A 15,653-nucleotide genomic window follows, 5' to 3' on the forward strand; every position below is an offset into this window, starting at 1 on the left:
CCTAACTAACAGACGGATATAACTTATTTTTCTGTGTCACTGGGCTCAGGGCAGGGTACAAAAATGTTGCACTGCACCCACAAAACAAATTTGCTGTAGATCGCAGAGTTAATAACAAGTTGTGATGTGATATTAGATAGATTCTTTTTCTATTCTCTCCCTCACAGCAGCAGCCTCCTATCCCTATACTAGTAAGAGCAAAGTGATGTGCGGTGCTACGTGACTCCAGCTAATATAGAGGCTGGGTCACATGCTGCACTGGCCAATCACAGCCATGCTATTAGTAGGCATGGATGTGGTGGCTTCTAAGGGCACACGAGTTAAACGCTTGTTGATTGGCTGCTCTGCAGCCTTTCAAAAAGCGCCAATAAATCACCGAACACCGAACTCGAAGCTGAACTTTTACTGAAATGTTCGGGTTCGGGTCTGGGGTCTAAAAATCCTAAAGTTTGGTACGAACCCGAACTTTACAGTTCGGGTTCGCTCAACCCTACTAACAAGGCAAAATGGGGGATAGTTTTCCTGATATTGAAAGGCTAGTAAAACAGTTGTATTACCAGAATATGCTTGGCAAATCTTTGACCAAGCAAATTCCTACCACCCACTTGTCTGACCAGTTGGCCCCTCTCTGTCTTCCATTAAGTCACTGATCTCTCGCCATTTCTGCCAGTGCTTTTATGCTTTAACAAGCTACAACAACACCAGCTAATTTAGTTTGACAAACACTGGAACAGTTTTTCAAGCGCTGAGCCAACCTGAGCCACATCAGAAAACAGATATGCACTGTCTGAACAACCAGGTTCAGTCATGCCTGGACTGTGCCCTTTCCCTAGCACATACCCTATTCGCTGACCCCATGGGATGCAGATTGGAATAGTGGCTGCAATTGGCCCAGTTTTCTATTGGTGTACTGTCTTGTAAAGATTCCAGTGTACTGTCAAAGACTGTATTCGGTGAAGTTATAGCACCAATGTGGATACAATTTTCTCCAAGTGTAAAAAACATTACTTTTATGAAAATGAATCAGGCACAGATGCTTTAGGATTTTCATACACCTCTGAAGAGATGTTCATACATCTAATGAATACAGGTGAAACTCAAAAAATTTGAATATCGTGCAAAAGTCCATTTATTTTAAATTAAAAGGAATTGCATTAATGCAGCTTAAAATTAGAATTTTGTGAAAAGGTTCAATATTCTAAGCTCAAAGTGTCACTGTCTAGTCAGCTAATTAATCCATATCCCCTGAGCAAAGGGTACCTGAGATTGTGAATTTGGGGTTTCATAAGCTGTAAGCCATAATCATCCAAATTATAACAAATAAAGGCTTGAAATATCTCGCTTTCCATGTAATGAGTCTATCTCATATGTTACACTAAAAAATATAAATGCAACACTTTTGGTTTTGCTCCCATTTTGCATGAGCTGAACTCAAAGATCTGAAACATTTTCTACATACACAAAAGACCCATCAAATCACAAATCTGTCTAAATCTGTTTTAGTGAGCACTTCTCCTTTGCCGAGATAATCCATCCCACCTTACAGGTGTGGCATATCAAGGTGCTGATTAGACAGCATGAATATTGCACAGGTGTGCCTTAGACTGCCCACAATAAAAGGCCACTCTGAAATGTGCAGTTTGATCACACAGCACAATGCCACAGATGTCGCAATGTTTGAGGGAGCGTGCAATTGGCATGCTGACAGCAGGAATGTCTACCAGAGTTGTTGCTCATGCAATGAATGCTTATTTCTCTACCATAAGCCGTCTCCAGAAGCGTTTCAAAGAATTTGGCAGTACATACATAACTGTAGATCATGTGTAACCACACCAGCCCAGGACCTTCACATCCAGCATGTTCACCTCCATGATTGTCTGAGACCAGCCACCCGGACAGCTGCAGCAACGATCGGTTTGCATAACCAAAGAATTTAGGCACAAACTGTAAGAAACCGTCTCAGGGAAGCTCATCTACATGCTCGTCGTCCTTATCGGGTCTGGACCTGACTGCAGTTCGTCGTCGTAACCGACTTCAGTGGCCAAATGCTCACATTTAGAGAGGCATGTTGGAGAGGCGTTCTGTTCATGGATGAGTCCTGGCATTCACTGTTCAGGGCAGATGGCAGACAGCCTGTGTGTTGTTGTGTGGGTGAGCAGATTGCTGACATCAACGTTGTGGATCGTGGGGGCCATGGTGGTGGTAGGGTTATGGTATGGGCAGCTGTATGTTATGGACAACGAACACAGGTGCATTTTATTGATGGCATTTTGAATGCACAGAGATACCATGACAAGATCCTGAGGCCCATTGTTGTGCCATTCATCCACGACCATCACCTCATGTTGCAGCATGATAATGCACAGCCCCATATTGCAAGGATCTGTACACAATTCCTGGAAGCTGAAAACATCCCAGTTCTTGCATGGCCAGCATACTCGCAGGACATGTCACCCATTGAGTATGGTTGGGATGCTCTGGATCGGCGTATACGACAGCATGTTCCAGTTCCTGCCAATATTCTGTAACTTTGCACAGCTATTGAAGAGGAGTGGGCCAACATTCCACAGGCCACAATCAACAACCTGATCAACTCTATGCTACAGAGATGTGTTGCACTACGTGATGCAAATGGTGGCCACACCAGATACTGACTGGTTTTATGACCCCCCTCCCAGTAAGACAAAACTGTGCACATTTCAGAGTGGACTTTTATTGTGGGCAGTCTAAGGCACACCTGTGCAATATTCATGCTGTCTAATCAGCACCTTGATAGGCCACACCTGTAAGGTGGGATGGATTATCTCGGCAAAGGAGAAGGGCTCACTAACACAGATTTAGACAGATTTGTTAACAATATTTGATGGGTCTTTTGTGTATGTAGAAAATGTTTCAGATCTTTGCGTTCAGCTCATGCAAAATGGGAGCAAAACCGAGTATTGCGTTTATATTTTTGTTCAGTGTAGTTTCACCTTTTAAGTTGCATTATGTAAATAAATGAACTTTGCACGATATTATAATTTTTCAAGTTTCACCTATAGATCTGCTATTGCTGACAGTGATTACTTATTGCTGGCCCTATAGTGGCCACAGCCACTGTCTGCCTGTTCATCATGTTCCATACTGTATTTTTACTGCTGCTGCAACTGCTGCTCCCTCTACTGCCACTACTAACCATACATAGCCACACTTCTACTGCCTACTCTGTCAGGTTTCATAATGTGCTGCTACTGATACTTCTGCTGCTGCTACTACTCCCCCAACAGAGGAAAACATCTCCTGCCTTATCAATCAGGTTCCTTATTATAATATTGGTACTCCTGAAAAAGGAAGAATATTTTAGACAGCTTGTTCAGAACGAACAATGCTTTTTCTGATCCTACTGTGTGTATATAAACATGAGACAGCATTACTAATGCTGTCATTGTGTTAAAGAGATTAAAAAGGGAGGTAGTGAGAGAGAGCTAAATATTTATAAGAACATTTAAAAAAATAAATACAATAGAGAAAATCTCATCATACACACATTTTCGAATTTATTTGCATATCTTTACTAATAATGCATTGGCATACTCTTTTTGCCTTTCTGATGCTGAGAGGGCAAAGCAAAGGAAGAGGCTGCTGTTTTAGCTTGTTGACTGTGAGGAGAAGGATGGAGGCAGGGCTGAGATCCTGGCACACATAGAGAAGATGGTTTCATGTATTTCTCTGTTCTAATTGTAATATGAGAAAAAATATAAAAATGGAAAGGATGACTTTCTTTAACTCCTTTCTGACCTTGCAATTTTCATTTTTTATTGCCTGATTTCCCAGAGCCATAACCTTTTTATTTTTTTGTTCATATATTCATTTTGCAGGACAAGTTGCATCCTCTAATGGTACCATTTAATATTGCACACAATGTAGCTGGTTTTATGGGTTTTGTTTTTACAGTGTTTCCTATGTGGTAAAACTATTAACTAATGTTAACTTCCTTCTCTGGGTAAGTACTATTATAGCAATACCACATATTAATGCAAAAACAAATTTGGAGAAAAAAAAATTCTTCCATATTTTTACCCACATACATTTTTTTTTATAACGATGTCTTTGGAGCTGTACAATGGCTAATTTTTTGTGGAGTGATCTCTAGTTTTTATTGATAAAATTTTGTAATGTGTATGACTTTTTGATCACTTCAATTTGATGCCAATGATCTTTATTTTTTAATTTATCGTTTATTTAGAGAGAGGGGCGTGATTTTATATATATATATATATATATATATATATATATATATATATATATAAACTTTCTAAAAATGTTTCACTCCCCCAGGGGACTTTAACATGCAATCATCTAATCACTTCTCCTATAGACTGCAATCATTTAACATTGCAGCATATATGAGATTCACTATGTTCTTATGGAGCCCTGCCATAACAGCCAAATGGCTTCCTCAATCTCGGCACGGAGAAGCTGATCAGCCTTGGGAGAGCAGCACTCCCTGAATTGCACCGTTCATGGTTACAATTGACCATGGCATATGAGGGGTTAAATGTCTATGATCTGTGTTATTACCAATCATGAACAATGGACTCAGGGTGTTTGCTGTGTAAAACCTCAGCAACCTGGTAGCTATGGTGCCCACTAAGCATCTGAGTGGGAGCTACCTTTAAAGACCCATCTTCTGCAATATATGTATGGACGAGGTCACCCGCGAAGTCAGGGAGGCTCGTCCATGTCCTCTCCTGCCATTGGCTGCTTCACACTGGATGTTTTCATCCGTGTACAGGGAGAAGCAGCGGCGGTGGTGCGGGGACCAGGAGTGGCGCCGGGAGTGGTGTAAGTATATTACATGTGATGGGCCCGGCAAATGGAGGGGCTGTTGGAGAACTTGGATTACCCCTTGAAGTATTAAAATAATTATGTAAATCATAGTAAATAACATAAATGACATTAACCAATACATTCATAATGAAATATAATACATTTTGCTTTAAAAATATATATATTTTTAACAAAAACAGAAATATTAGTTCCAGTAATTAAGTTATGCCTTTTATGTAAGAAATAAGGTGCATAAATCATTTAGAGACTAAGCAGCTTTAGTGCAGAGCTGTCACAAATCCTTCTTGATGCCTTTTAGGGGGCTAATTCGAATAGAAGCAAAGTGTTCCTCTAATGGCAGAAAAAGTATTGCCTTATCAGTTATGTTATAAAATTCTCCAAATTATTTATGCTGCTGGTTTCTAAGGAAATAAAAATCATAGCATTGTGGGTACATTTTGAAATTTGGTCTATAGTCTTTCTTCTGCAGCATAATAGGATTTGTAATTTAAAATACTATATGTTGCACCTATATTTTATTTACAGTATCATTACATTAAGATCACTAATACACTCACCAAGGTTGGGTTCACATGTCACAGATGCATTGCAGGCGTGCACCTGAAATTGTGCAGACATGTAGATTGGCATAGTCAAGGGTGTAGCAAGGAGTCATGGGGCTCCCTAGCAAAAACTGTAATGGAACCCCATTTCACCATGATTTCAGCAACATGTTCAGAAAATCTTTAGATTGGTCTCTGTAATGCACAGGGCTAAGGCACACACTGATATCACAGTGCAGGGATTATGTTCATAGGAATGTAATAATTGTGGATTAATGTGCATAGTGAAGTTACATTAATGTCACAGTATTGGAATAATGCACACAGTGATGTCACAATACAAAGATAATCTACTCAGTGATGCTGCAACACTGGAATTATACAGTGATGACGGTTGCAAGTATAAGGCATGTATGATGTGTCATGGTCTTACCTCCTTGCTGTTCCCTTCGTTTGACATGTGCTGGCGGCCATCTTGGTTTCTGGGTTTTCTTGTAGCCTCCCACCCTGCGGCTCCTCCTTCCCACTGGGAGGAGCTGGATGCCCAGCTCATATATATAGGAGGTCTGTGGCTTCAGTTCCTTGCTTGGTCCTCCTGTGTTCACATGCTTCCAAGACTGCTGCTGCTTCTGGTTTCTGATCCTGGCCTCGTCTGACTACCCCGTTGGTTCCTGATTCCGGCTTCGTCTGACTACCCCGTTGGTTCCTGTTCCTGGCTTCGTCTGACTACCCTTCTGGTTCCTGACCTCTGTCTCCGCAAGACCCTGCTTCGGTTTAGCCATCCGTTCGGACTTTGCTTACGGCTTGCTCTTCAATAAAACCTTCTTATTTTCCACTTATCTCTTGTTGTACGTCTGGTTCATGGTTCCATGACATTAGGACCAAGCCATGAATTCTGACGGTACAGGGCCACCCTCGCTACCTACGCTGGTTGCCAGACTTGATCAGCAGGATCACCTGTTGGGTCGGTTCGCTGTGGCGTTGCAAACCCTGCTTGAACGCACGGCTCATTTAGCTTCCGTTGCCGATGGGTCGGTTGTCGCTCCTGGGCCCGCTCCTACTGCCGCTCCGGTTGTTGCGCCAGAGTCTACCCTGACACCTGTTGCTGCGCCTGTGGTGTTTCAGGGTATGACCGGTTCTGCCCCCCTTCCACAGCGCTTTGGGGGAGAGCCAACTCAGTGCCGAGGTTTCCTTAACCAGGTGGGCATTTACTTCGAGTTGCTGCCACATGCCTTTCCTACTGAGAGATCAAGGGTGGGCTTCTTGATCTCGCTGCTCTCGGACAAGGCCTTGGTCTGGGCCAGCCCTTTATGGGAGAACAACAATCCGGTGGTTGCCGAGTTTTCCGGTTTTGTTGCTTCTCTTCGGAAGGTATTCGATGTGCCGGCTCGTGCTGCCTCTGCTGCGAAGCTCCTTATGTCCATCAGACAGGGTTCACGATCCGTAGCTGAATACGCCATTGAGTTTCGTACCCTGGCAGCAGAGGTGGGCTGGAATAATGAGGCTCTGGTCGCTGCTTTCTCTCATGGTCTCTCGGATGCCTTGAAGGATGAGGTTGCAGCTAAGGACCTACCAGTGGAGCTCGAGTCTCTTATTTCTCAGGGAGAGACCTTCCTTTAAGGAGAGCCTGCGGAGGTCTCCTAACAGATTGGCGCCTACGTTTGCTGTCCCACCCGTGCCTCCCTCTCCTCCCACGCCTCCTGGGGATGACTTGTCTGGGGGTGAACCCATGCAGCGGGGGTTTGCTCGCCTGTCTGAGGGGGAGAGGGTACTCCGGAGACGCGAGGGCCGATGCATGTACTGTGGTCTCGGTGGGCATTTTCGGTTGGCATGTCCGAACCGTCCGGGAGAACGCTTGCACCTGAGGTCCTGTCGGGGGCAGATCTTGGGTGGAGTCTCCTCGTCCCCGGTTTCCCGTGTTGACAAACCACTGATCACGGTTGTCCTCTCCTGGGTCGGGGGCTCGGTGACGACCCAGGCGTTGGTGGACTCTGGTGCTGGTGGTTTGTTCATTGATAGAGTGTTCGTTGCCGCCAATTCCATTCCTCTGCAGCCTCGAGGTTCCCCACTGGCTCTTGAGGCGATAGACGGCAGACCCCTTCTGCCGCCACACGTGACTCATGAGACCCTTCCAGTGGGGATAGCCATTGGTGCCGTTCACAGAGAGTCGGTCTGTCTCCAGGTTATTTCGTCTCCACACTACTCGGTGGTCTTGGGGTACCCCTGGCTCCAGAAGCATAATCCGACTTTCGATTGGAGATCGGTCGAGATCCTCTCGTGGTCACCGCAGTGTGGGGCTAGTTGCATCCATGGGCCTGTCAAGTTGCTGTGTACTTCCTCGGACTCTCTGTTGCCTCCTGAATACGAAGAGTACCGGGATGTATTCGATAAGGTGCGCGCGGTTGCCCTACCTCCACACCGCCCATACGATTGTGCCATAAAGTTACAATCCGGTGCCGTTCCTCCTCGTGGCAAAGTCTATCCACTGTCGGTAGCGGAGAATGAGGCCATGGAGGAGTACGTGAGGGAGGCGCTTTCACGCGGACACATTCGCAAATCCTCGTCCCCGGCAGGGGCTGGATTTTTCTTTGTGAAAAAGAAGGGCGGCGAGTTGAGGCCTTGCATCGATTACAGGGGTCTCAATCGCATCACGATCAAGAACGCTTACCCGATACCCTTGATTTCCGAGCTGTTCGATCGCCTCAAAGGGGCCACGGTCTTTACCAAACTCGACCTGAGGGCGGCATATAACCTGGTAAGGATCAAGGCGGGCGATGAGTGGAAGACCGCGTTTAACACCAGGACCGGTCATTATGAATCCTTGGTTATGCCCTTTGGGTTGTGCAATGCGCCCGCAGTCTTCCAGGAATTCATCAACGATGTTTTCCGTGACCTGTTGCAGCAGTGTGTGGTGGTCTATTTGGATGACATCTTGGTATATTCTGCATCCATGGAGGCCCACATTCTGGATGTCAGACGAGTGTTGCAACGCTTACGAGAGAACAAGCTGTTCGGTAAGCTTGAGAAATGCGAATTTCACCGATCCCAGGTAACCTTCTTAGGTTACATCATTTCCGCTGAGGGGTTCTCCATGGATCCTGAGAAGGTTTCGGCTGTCTTACAGTGGCCCCAGCCCAGTGGGCTTCGTGCCCTGCAGCGCTTTTTGGGCTTCGCCAATTATTATCGGAAGTTCATCAGGGACTTTTCCATGCTAGCCAAGCCTCTCACGGATCTGACCAGGAAGGGCAGTAATCCTCAGTTCTGGCCGCTCGAGGCCATCCGAGCTTTTGAGGCTCTAAAGTCCGCCTTTGTGTCGGCTCCGATTCTGTCGCATCCCAACCCTGGGTTGCCTTTTGTCCTCGAGGTGGACGCGTCTGAGACGGGAGTAGGCGCCCTCCTGTCTCAGCGTAGAACACCAGAGGGTCCTCTGCTTCCTTGTGGGTTTTACTCCCGGAAACTGTCTTCCGCGGAGTGCAACTATCAGATTGGTGACAGGGAGTTATTGGCCATCGTGCAGGCCCTTAAAGAATGGAGGCACTTGCTCGAGGGCTCGGTGGTTCCGGTTCTCATCCTGACGGACCACAAGAATCTGACCTACCTCTCTGAGGCCAAGAGATTGACACCACGTCAGGCCAGATGGGCTCTGTTCTTGTCACGTTTTAATTACGTGGTCTCCTACCTACCCGGCTCCAAGAACATCAGAGCGGATGCCTTATCACGGCAGTACTCCGAGCTGTCCGGGGAGGAGTCGATTCCGACTACGGTCATACCCCCGAATCAGATCCTGGCCGCTATTCGCACCAGCCTGACTTCTCCTCTGGGTGAGCAGATTTTGGCGGCTCAATCTGGTGCTCCCTCTGGGAGACCCAACGGCAGATGTTTTGTGCCTGAGGAGTTGCGCACTCGGTTGTTGCGAACCTACCATAACTCCAAGGCCGCGGGGCACCCTGGAAAGAATCAGCTGTCCTGGGCGGTTTCACGTCTGTTCTGGTGGCCTTCTCTACGTTCCGACATCGCCGCATATGTAGCGGCATGCTCCGTTTGTGCCCAGAGTAAGTCCCCTCGGCACCTTCCGTTGGGCCTTTTGCAACCCATAGCCACCGGGGAGCGTCCATGGTCACACCTGGGGATGGATTTCATTGTGGACCTCCCTGCATCCCGAGGCCATACGGTCATTCTCATGATTGTGGATCGGTTTTCCAAAATGTGCCACTGTGTTCCTCTCAAGAAGTTACCCTCTGCACAAGAGTTGGCCTCGATTTTTGCCAGGGAGGTCTTCCGGTTGCACGGTTTGCCCAAGGAGATTGTGTCGGATCGGGGGAGTCAGTTTGTGTCCAGGTTCTGGCGCGCCTTTTGCTCCCAGTTGGGGATTCATCTCTCTTTCTCCTCGGCCTACCACCCTCAGTCCAATGGGGCCGCAGAACGATCCAATCAGGCCTTGGAGCAATTCCTTCGTTGCTATGTCTCCGATCACCAAGACAATTGGGTTGACCTCCTGCCTTGGGCTGAGTTTGCCAGGAACACGGCGGTGAACTCTTCCTCTGGGACGTCTCCCTTCATGGCCAATTATGGGTTCCAACCTGCCGTGTTACCGGAGGTATTCTCTCCCCAGGATATTCCGGCTGTGGAGGATCACCTTTCCGTCCTACGTGCTTCTTGGGTACAGATCCAGAGGTCCCTTGAGGTCTCTGCGCAGCGCCAGAAACTCCAGGCTGATCGCAGACGAGCGCCCGCTCCTTCCTACCAGGTCGGAGACCGCGTATGGTTGTCCACCCGCAACCTCAACCTTCGAGTGCCCACTCCCAAGCTGGCGCCTCGCTTTGTTGGTCCCTTCCGAGTGCTTCGCAGGGTAAACCCGGTAGCCTATGCCCTTGCGCTTCCTCCTGGCATGCGGATCTCCAACGTGTTTCATGTCTCCCTGTTGAAGCCACTGGTGTGTAATCGTTTCACTTCCTCGATTCCTCGGCCTCGTCCGGTCCAAGTGGGCAATCGTGAGGAGTATGAGGTGAGCAATATCCTGGACTCACGCCTGGTCCGCGGCCGGGTGCAGTTTTTGGTCCATTGGCGTGGTTATGGTCCAGAGGAGCGTTCCTGGGTTCCCTCCGCAGATGTCCATGCTCCTGCTTTGCTCCGAGCCTTCCACGCACGCTTCCCTCAGAAACCGTTCCTTACTCCGCGGAGGAGGGGCCCTTGAGGGGGAGGTACTGTCATGGTCTTACCTCCTTGCTGTTCCCTTCGTTTGACATGTGCTGGCGGCCATCTTGGTTTCTGGGTTTTCTTGTAGCCTCCCACCCTGCGGCTCCTCCTTCCCACTGGGAGGAGCTGGATGCCCAGCTCATATATATAGGAGGTCTGTGGCTTCAGTTCCTTGCTTGGTCCTCCTGTGTTCACATGCTTCCAAGACTGCTGCTGCTTCTGGTTTCTGATCCTGGCCTCGTCTGACTACCCCGTTGGTTCCTGATTCCGGCTTCGTCTGACTACCCCGTTGGTTCCTGATTCCGGCTTCGTCTGACTACCCCGTTGGTTCCTGTTCCTGGCTTCGTCTGACTACCCTTCTGGTTCCTGACCTCTGTCTCCGCAAGACCCTGCTTCGGTTTAGCCATCCGTTCGGACTTTGCTTACGGCTTGCTCTTCAATAAAACCTTCTTATTTTCCACTTATCTCTTGTTGTACGTCTGGTTCATGGTTCCATGACATGATGTCATAGTATACAAATAATGTAGTGATGTCACGGCAGAAAAAAAAATTAGCAAAAAGTAATAGCACACAGGAGGGATAATGCAAACAGAAGTAATCATGAGGTTCCAGAGTAAAGCTTAGAATAGGATCCTATTACATTTTCCAGGGCACCTTATATACATTTTACCACCTTTAAGTCTTCTGAAATAATGACCCCTAAATCCCTCTCCTCAGATACTGAGGTTAGGACTGTATCACTGATTTTATATTCTGCTCTTAGGTTTTTACGCCCCAGGTGCAAAACCCCTAGTTTTCCTAAATCCTTTTTCATTTCGTGTATCCCTCCTGGAACATCAACCCTGTTACAAATCTTTGTGTCATCAGCAAAAAGACACACCTTACCATCGAGGCCTTCTGCAATTTTGCTGATAAAGATATTAAACAATATGGGTCCTAGGACAGATCCCTGAGGTACCCACTGGTAACAAGACCATGGTCTGAATATACTCCATTAACTACAACCCTCTGTTGTCTGTCCCTCAGCCATTGCCTAATCCATTCAACAATATGGGAGTCGAAGCACAAAGACTGCAATTTATTGATAAGCCTTCTATGTGGGACAGTATCAAAAGCCTTAGTAACGTCTAGATATGCAATGTCTATTGCACCTCGGCCATCTATTATTTTAGTCACCCAATCAAAAAAAAAAAAAAAAGATTAGTTTGACATGATCCCCCTGAAGTAAACCCATCCCTGCCCACCCCCTCCAGGTACCTATCCCCAGGGGTGAGACCCGTGCCCTTACCAGTGGAAAACTGTTGCTGGTCAGGTATAAGGACAAGAGGGATGTCCTTGTACTGTCCACAATCCACGGCAATGGCATCAACCCTATCCCTGTGCGAGGCACCGCGGCAACGGTCCTCAAGCCCGATTGTATCGTCGACTGCAATCGGTATATAGGAGGAGTTGATCTCTCTGATCGAGTCCTCAAACCATATAATGCCATGCGCAAAACCTGGGCATGGTACAAAAAAGTTGCGGTCTACTTGGTACAGGTTGCCTTGTACAACTCTTTTGTACTATTCTGAAGTGCTGGCAGCACAGGGATATTCCTCCAATTCTATGAGGCAGTCCTCAAGGACCTGATTTTTTCAGACCGGGAAAGAGCAGGCCGGAGTACCTCGGGAATTGGAGGCGTCCGGATCGTCCCTGGCCAAAATTTTCCAGGTGTAGTCCCCCATACTGGAAAGAAGGGACGAACTCAAAAAATATGCAGAGTGTGTCACAAAAGGGGGATACGGAAGGACACCACCACTCAATGTGACACTCGCCCCGATCATCTGGGCCTCTGCGTTATCGATTGCTTCAGGGAGTACCACACTTCCATGGAGCACAACATTTTTATAATCCCTAACAGTCCCCTAGAGAACATAAAAAACTATGGCTCTCAGACTTTGGAGACACGGAAACAATTTTTTTCCCCAAAAATATTAGATTTAGTGCAGGCATCCTCAAACTGCGGCCCTCCAGATGTTGTAAAACTATAACTCCCAACATGCCCAGACAACCTACAGCCATTAGCAGGGCATGGTGGGAATTGTAGTTTTACAACATCTGGAGGGCCGCAGTTTGAGGATGCCTGCTTAGTGTCTCCGAAGTCTGAAAGCCATACATATTGGGCATCGCTGCGTCCGTAAAAATCTTCTCTATAAAAATAACATTTAACCCAACCCCCCCGGATGAACCTAACATCACAAAAAGTGTAATAGCGAGCGATCAAAATGTCATATGCACCCCCAATTAGTGCCAATAAAACCGCCATCTTATCCCGCAAAAAATTAGCCCCCCAAAAAAAAGAATCTGTCCTATAAAAATAACATTTGACCAAACCCCTCCGATGAACAGCGTTAAAAATATTAAATGAAAATGGTGCCAAAACACCAATTTTTTGGCAATATTTCCATTTGAATCCTTTTTTTTCCGGTAATAAAGCAAGGGTTAACAGCCAAACAAAACTAAATATTTATTGCCCTGATTCTGTAGTTTGCAGAAACACCCCATATGTGGTCGTAAATGGCTATATAGCCACACGGCAGGGCACAGAACGAAGGGAACGCCATATGGTTTCTGGAAGGCAGATTTTGATGGACTGGTTTATTTACACCATGTCCCATTAGAAGCCCCCCTGATGTAGCCTAGACTAGAAACTCCAAAAAAGTAACCCCATCTAAGAAACTACACCCCTCAAGGTATTCAAAAGTTACTTTACAAACTTTGTTAACCCTTTAGGTGTTCCACAAAACTAAATAGCGAATGTAGAAACAATTTTAGAATTTAAAAAAAGTGTAATATTGAGCAACCAAAAATCATATTTACCCTAAAATAGTCCCAAAACAACAACCACCTTATCCCATAGTTTCCTAGATGGGGTCACTTTTATGGAGCTTCTACTCTAGCGGTGCATCAGGGGGCTTGAAACGGTACATGGTGTAAATAAACCAGTCCAGCAAAATCTGCCTTCCAAAAAACGTATGGCGTTCCCCTCCTTCTATGTCCTCCCATTTGACCAAACAGTAGTTTACGATCACATATGGGGTGTTTCTGAAAACTACAGAATCAGGGCAACTTATATTGAGTTTTGTTTGGCAGTTAACCCTTGCTTTGTTCCTGGAAAAATTGATTATATTGGAACATTTTCCAAAAACTCGAAATTCTTAATTTTTTTGTCCATTTGCCATGAAGTCTTGTGGAAGACCTAAAGGGTTAATAAAGTTTGTAAACTCAGTTTTGAATACCTTGAGGGGTGTCGTTTCTAAAATGGGATCATTTTTGGATGGTTTCTATTACGTAAGCCTCACAAAGTGACTTCAGACCTGAATTGGTCCATAAAAAGTGGGATTTGGAAAATTTCTGAAAACTTTCATAAATGTGCTTCTAAACTTCTAAGCTATGTAACATCCCCAAAAAAGTAAAATATCCAATTTTAGCAGTGTCATGAAGTACAATATGTGACAAAAAAAAAAAAAACAATCTCAGAATGGCCTGGGTAAGTAAAAGCGTTTTAAAGTTATCAGAGCTTAAAGTGACACTGGTCAGATTTGCAAAAAATGGCCTGGTCCTTAAGGTGAAATAGGGCTGAGTCCTTAAGGGGTTAAGTATGGTTTCCATTAATTTCCCTACTATTGATGTCAGGCTTATTGGCCTGTAGTTGCCCGATTCCTCCCTACTACCTTTCTTGTGAATGGGCAGAACATTTGCTAATCTAATTTTAGAGAAGTCAGTTTTTCTAAAATCTAAAACTTTTGTTTTTGTGTGGTGTGACTTAGTCACTGTACTTATAGTAAACCACACTGACTGGTGATCACTAGATCCCAAGCTTTCCCCTGCAGTGATATCACATACCAAATTCTCATTTGTTAATACTAAATCTAAAATGACCTCCTTCTGGGTTGGCTCCTCAACTACTTGCTATAGAGATAATCCCAGTAGGACATTTAGAATATCTGTACTCCTGGCAGAACTAGCTATTTTGGTTTTCCAGTTTACATCAGTAAGATTAAAGTCTCCCATAATGATAACTTCCCCTTTGAATGTCATTTTAGCTATTTCCTCAACTAGTAGATCATCTAATTCTTTGACTTGGCTGGGTGGTCTATATATCACACCTACACGAGTTACCTTATGATTATCAAGCTGCAAGGTAACCCAAACTGACTCTAAATTGGTCTTGCTAACTTGTATTAAATTAGATGTTATGCTATCTTTCACATACAGAGACAATAAATTCTCTTTGCAGCACATAACACAATTTTACTGTACAGTGCATGCAGTAATGTGCAAATATTTTATTCAGGTGTGGAAAAATGCTGCAAAATATGAATCATTTACAAATAGACTGCTTTTATCAATTGATAAAATGCACAGGGAATTAATGAACAAAAGAGAAATCTCAATCAAATAAAGATTTGGTGTGAATACCCTTTGCCTTCAAAACAGCATCAATTCTTCTAAGTACACTTGTATACCGTTTTTTGAAGAAACTTGGCAGTACGATTCTTCCAAACATCTTGGAGAACTACTGTGGATATAGGCTTGCTCAAATCCTTCTGTCTCTTCGGGTAAGAAGACAGACTTGGAAGAATTGGAGAACTGTGTGTTCCAATTCATCACTTTCAGGACTCCTTGTTCTTCTTTAGGCTGATGATAGTTCTTAATTAACTATCTTATCTACTTGCATTTCTCAGCATTGGGGAAACCAATAATCCTGACCAAATCCCAAACTCCATTTGCTGAAATGCAGCTCAAACTTGCAAGGAACCTCCAATGTGCTTCATTGTTGCATGCACACAATCATTATTGTACCTTTCTGTAGCCCTTTGGTGAACTGCTTTCTGTTACAGCCAAATAGTTACATGTTTTCAGAACCTGTTACTATTTATTTGTTCCCTTTGCCTTGTTTTCACATATGGCTTTTGGCAGCAATTCTTCCATAAAGACCTTTTTAGTTCAGACGTCTCTAAACGTTACATAGATGTGTCTGGTCCCACTGGTTTCTGACAGTTCTGAGCTGATCACACTCCTGGAAACCTTCTGATTTTCAAG

The sequence above is a fragment of the Bufo gargarizans genome, chromosome 3, assembly GCF_014858855.1.
Source record: "Bufo gargarizans isolate SCDJY-AF-19 chromosome 3, ASM1485885v1, whole genome shotgun sequence".
NCBI classification, from domain to species: Eukaryota; Metazoa; Chordata; class Amphibia; order Anura; family Bufonidae; genus Bufo; species Bufo gargarizans.